This window comes from Poecilia reticulata, linkage group LG5, assembly GCF_000633615.1.
Source record: "Poecilia reticulata strain Guanapo linkage group LG5, Guppy_female_1.0+MT, whole genome shotgun sequence".
Taxonomy (NCBI): Eukaryota; Metazoa; Chordata; class Actinopteri; order Cyprinodontiformes; family Poeciliidae; genus Poecilia; species Poecilia reticulata.
The window spans coordinates 27,739,910-27,745,788 of NC_024335.1; the positions used below are offsets into that span (position 1 = coordinate 27,739,910).

Sequence of the window (5,879 nt, forward strand, 5' to 3'; positions counted from 1 at the left end):
GAAATAAAAAAAATTATAATAAATAAAACAAATGATCAGACTAAAACTTGTCCTTTAACTTGGAATTTATGTATAACATTTTGTTTATGTTGCCAGGTGACTATCACATTACCTATCAAAGTAATCAAAATCCATAATAATCTAGATTGGCTTGAAATTCAACATTTTATGTCACCAATTAACATTTTATCAGTGAAATTTTAGTTTTAGATTGATGTGAGTTTTTGTATATATAAAAAATATATAATCACAATGACATAAATTATTTTCTGAATGAGCAATTTTGTACATTTAAGTTGGTTTATTTCTCCTGCAGCCACCTGCCACCTACAAATACATCACCTTTACTCTGAACTGAAGATATGCACATAGCTTAATAAGTGAACTATGATACTTTGTCAGTTAACATGACAGCAAACACCAATACCGATCACCAATGATCTCTGCCGATCGCCTGGATGGACTGTTAATATTTTGCTTATAGACTAATCTCTTTCCTCCTTGAAGTAAAAAAAACCCTACAGCACCGGGAATTCCAAGGTTACGGAAAACGGAAAAGTTTGGCTGTGGGTGAAATTGTTTCAAGAATAAGTCTATCTTATAGATTAAGCTGATTGTTTGACAAAGTAAATTAACGTACAGCACCTGGAATTCCAAGGTGGTCTCCCATACAAGTACTGACCAGGCCAGACACCGTTTTGCTTCTGTGTTCAGACGAGAACAGCCTTAACCAGCGGAGGTTGACTGTAGATGACAATGTCTCAAGAGTAACTGCATTTTCAAGACTAACCTCTGTCCTAAGTAAAGTACAAAACCATAGAGCACCTGGATTTCCAAGGTGGTCTCCCATCCAAGTACTGACCAGGCCTGACACCGCTTTGCTTCTGTGATCGGACGAGAACAGGCTGAAACTGAGGAGTTTAGCTGTGGGTGAATTTGATTCAAGACTAAGTCTATCTTATAGATTAAGCTGATTGTTTGACAAAGTAAAGTAACCTACAGCACCTGGAATTCCAAGGTGGTGTCCCATTCAAGTACTGACCAGGCCTGACACCGTTTTGCTTCTGTGATCGGACGAGAACAGGCTTAACCAGCGGAGTTTGGCTGTAGATGACAATACATCAAAAGTAACTGTATTTTAAAGACTAACATTGGTCCTATGTAAAGTAGAAAACCCTACAACACCTTGAATTCCAAGGTGGTCTCCCATCCAAGTACTGACCAGGCCTGCCACAGCTTTGCTTCTGTGATTGGATGTGAACAGGCTTAACCAGTGGAGTTTGACTGTAGGTGACAATGGTTCAAGAGTAACTGTATTTTATAGACTAACCTTTGTCATACAGTATGTAAACATATCTTATGTAAAGTACTGACATCGCTTTGCTTCTGTGATCGGACGAGAACAGGCTTAAACGGAGAAGTTTGGCTGTGGGTGAAATTGTTTCAGGACTAACTGTGTCTTATAGATTTTGCTGATTGTTTGACAAACTAAATAAACCTACAGCACCTGGAAATCCAAGGTGGTTTCCCATCCAAGTACTGACCATGCCTGACACCGCTTTACTTCTGTGATCGGACGAGAACAGGTTTAGTCAGTGGAATTTGGCTTTAGTTGACAATACCTCAAGATGAACTGTATTTTAATGACTAACTTCTGTCCTATGTAAAGTAGAAAACCCTGCAGCACCTGGAATTCCATGGTGGTCTCCTATTCAAGCACTGACCAGGCCTGATACCGCTTTGCTTCTGTGATCGGACGAGAACAGGCTTAACCAGTGGAGTGTGACTGTAGATGACAATGTCTCAAGAGTAACTGCATTTTCAAGATTAACCTCTGTCCTAAGTAAAGTACAAAACTGTACAGCACCTGGAATTCCAAGATGGTCTCCCATCCAAGTACTGACCAGGCCTGATACTGTTTTTCTTCTGTGAACGGACGAGAACAGGTTTAGTCAGTGGAATTTGGCTGTAGTTGACAATACCTCAAGATGAACTGTATTTTAATGACTAACTTCTGTCCTATGTAAAGTAGAAAACCCTTCTGTCCTATGTAAAGTAGAAAACCCTGCAGCACCTGGAATTCCATGGTGGTCTCCTATTCAAGTACTGACCAGGCCTGATACCGCTTTGCTTCTGTTATCGGACAAGAACAGGCTTTATCGGATTAGTTTGCCTGTAGGTGACGATGTTTCAAGTGCAACATGTTTTTCTGCTAGAAAAGTTACCTGTGACAAGCATAACCTACAACATCTGTTTAGAGACCTTTTGCGTGTTAAGCAACCGTGATAACCTCTATAATACAGGTACTCATGCACCTTTAAGTGCTCCTGGTAGACGATCCACAATTTTTTTAAAGACTAATGTCAACAAGTGGCATGCAACAATGTCAAATAGTTATACCACATATCCTATCAGAAAGCACAGTAATTTGGTCAACAAACTGCTTCTGATATCTTCATAACATTTTTTGATCTCAGGTTTAGTTTATGGACTGTAAACTGAAATTAAGCACAAGTTTAAGTCTGGCAGAGACAAAATGTTCTACTCAAACTTGAACTCAGATTCAGAGTCTTGAGTGCTAACCATTACAACATAGAACATAAAAATTATGTAGCCTTGATTTAAAAAACGTCTGCATTAAAGTTGATTGGCATATGAAACATCACTAAGGAGTTTAATTCTTATTGTCTCACTACACCCTGTGACAAGTATAATCCTACAAAAATTGATTCAGTCTAGTTTCAATCCAGGGACCTTTTGTGTGTTAAACAAATGTGATAACCACTACACCACAGAAACTCATCCACTTCTAAGTGTTCCTGGGTAGATGATCCAAAATTTGTTAAAGACTAATGTCTGCATGCAACGTCAAATAGCTATACCACAGATCCTCTCAGAAAGCACAGTGACTTGGTGAAGAAACTGTCAGACTTTTACTTGTGCCTAATTTCACCCAATAGTCCATAAATTAAACCTGACATCAAAAAATGTATTGAAGAGGTCAGGAAAGAGACAAATGGTTCTACTAAGACTTGAACTCAGATCACTGGATTCAAAGTCCAGAGTGCTAACCATTACACCATAGAACCTACAAGTGTCAATGAAAGTGACGTAGCCTTCATTTCAATGAGGCCTTCATTAAAGTTGATTGGGATGTGAAACATCACTAAGGCGTTCGAGTCTTGTTGTCTTACTTACACCCTGTAACAAGCATAACCCACAAAATCTGTTTTTGTCTGGTTCAGAACCAGAGATCTTTTGCATATTAAGCAAACGTGATAACAACTACACTACAGAAACTGAACTTCTATGCTATGGTTCAGTTTGAGATTCCAAAATTGAAAATGTCAGACTCGACAATACCTCATCAGGACACACTGCACATCTGGTGACACCATGGAGGAGAACCTTTGGAGTATATACTCCCATTTACAGTACAGACCAAAAGTTTGGACACACCTACTCATTCAATGAGTTTCCTTTATTTTTATGACTATTGACATTGTAGATTCACACTGAAGGCATCAAAACTATGACTTAACACATGTGGAAATATGTACTAAACAAGAAAGTGTAAAACACCTGATAATATGTCTTATATTCTAGTTTCTTCAAATTAGCAACCTTTTGCTATTATTACTGCTTTGCACACACTCTGCATTCTCTTGATGAGCTTCAAGAGGTCGTCACCTGGAATGGTTTTCACTTCACAGGTTGTGCCTTGTCAGGTTAATAAGTGGGATTTCTTGTCTTATAAATGGGGTTGGGACCATCAGTTGTGTTATGCAGAAGTCAGGTGGACACACAGCTGATAGTCCAACTGAACAGAGTTTTAGAATTTGTATTATGGCAAGACAAAAGCAGCTAAGTAAAGAAAGACAAGTGGCCATCATTATTTTAAGAAATGAAGGTCAGTCAGTCCGAAAAATTGGGAAAACTTTGAAAGTGTCCCCAAGTGCAGTCGCAAAAACCATCAAGCGCTACAAAGAAACTGGCTCACATGAGGACCGCCCCAGGAAAGGAAGACCAAGAGTCACCTTTGCTGCAGACAATAAGTTCATCCGAGTCACCAGCCTCAGAAATCGCAGGTTAACAGCAGCTCAGATTAGAGACCAGGTCAATGCCACAGAGTTCTAGCAGCAGACACATCTCTGCAACAGCTGTTTAGAGGAGACTGTGTGAATCAGGCCTTCATGGTAGAATAGCTGCTAGAAAACCACTGCTAAGGACAGGCAACAAGCAGAAGAGACCTGTTTGGGCTAAAGAACACAAGGAATGGACATTAGACCAGTGGAAATCTGTGCTTTGGTCTGATGAGTTCAAATTTGTGATCTTTGGTTCCAACCACCATGTCTTTGTGCGACGTAGAAAAGGTGAACGGATGGACTCTACATGCCTGGTTCCCACCGTGAAGCATGGAGGAGGAGGTGTGATGATGTGGGGTTGCTTTGCTGGTGACACTGTTGGGGATTTATTCAAAATTGAAGGCATACTGAACTAGCATGGCTACCACAGCATCTTGCAGTGGCAGGCTATTCCATCCCGTTTGCATTTAGTTGGACCATCATTTATTTTTCAACAGGACAATGACCCCAAACACACTTCCAGGCTGTGTAAGGGCTATTTGACCAAGAAGGAGAGTGATGGGATGCTGCGTCAGATGACCTGGCCTCCAGTCACCGGACCTGAACCCAATCGAGATGGTTTGGGGTGAGCTGGACCGCAGAGTGAAGGCAAAAGGGCCAACAAGTGCTAAGCATCTCTGGGAACTCCTTCAAGACTGTTGGAAGACCATTTTAGGTGACGACCTCTTGAAGCTCATCAAGAGAATGCCAAGAGTGTGCGAAGCAGTAATCACAGCAAAAGGTGGCTACTTTGAAGAACCTAGAATATAAGACATATTTTCAGTTGTTTCACACATTTTTGTTAAGTATATAATTCCACATGTGTTAATTCATAGTTTTGATGCCTTAAGTGTGAATCTACAATTTTCCTAGTCATGAAACATTTTACAGACCAAAAGTGTCCAAACTTTTGGTCTGTACTTTATATTGGAGTTTGAAAGATCAACTCCAATTTTATATCAGAGAAGATCTTTCAAAATAACTAAAGTAATGATTTTCTCATAAAATCCTTTTTTAATTTTTTTATTTATTAACAAATCTAGTTTTGGAACTCTGACATAATCCAGAATAGTTTATGTTAGCAATGCTTGTTTTTTAGACAAGTCTTTAAAAAAGATAACACGTATTAATCTACTTCACTTCAAAATAATACTCTGTTAGGTCTTGTAACTAATGTGAAGTCCCTGCAGTCTTTACCTTTCCTAGCTTAAAATGTTGAAATGATTTCTTTAAATATTATAAAACAAACAATGTATCAGTTAAGGTTGTCACTGTTCCTCAAATAATTCAAGTACCTCAATTATTCAAATTCGAGGCATATTATCTGCCTCGAAGCTTTGTTAAATTATGTTTTACTCGTTAAATGCACCATGTTTCAGACAGGTGCTTATTTAAGTTGTGCGATGCTCTTGCTTCCGCCAATAAGTGCTGGCAACATAACGTCCAATTTTCACGTTTGATCCGGGGGATATCACTGATTGATGATAACATCCAGGTTTTTAATCATTCTTTGGGGGACCCATAGGAATCCTTAAAATGACTGACGCATTGTGTAGAATATCACAGCCTTTCTTCTCCCAAAGCTTCTGTCTAATAGCTTGTTCACAGTTAATCAGTGGCGGAGCTAGAATTTTAAAGTTGGGGGGGCCAGGACTACTCCTGGCCCCCCCAACTCTCGGGGGGGCAAAATTTTAGGAAGCTCTGTTTGGACAGGTAACAATAGTTCGGGTCGGACCAGAATTATTTGCCTGATGG

At 39.5% G+C, this 5,879-nt stretch overlaps 1 non-coding gene across 1 annotated transcript; it reads right to left on the reverse strand.

Annotated features, from left to right (window-relative positions):
- Positions 1-3,017: 3,017 nt before the first annotated feature.
- Positions 3,018-3,089, reverse strand: trnaq-uug (transfer RNA glutamine (anticodon UUG)). The gene has a single exon. It is a non-coding gene; the product is annotated as a tRNA-Gln (tRNA).
- Between the last annotated feature and the right edge of the window lie 2,790 nt (positions 3,090-5,879).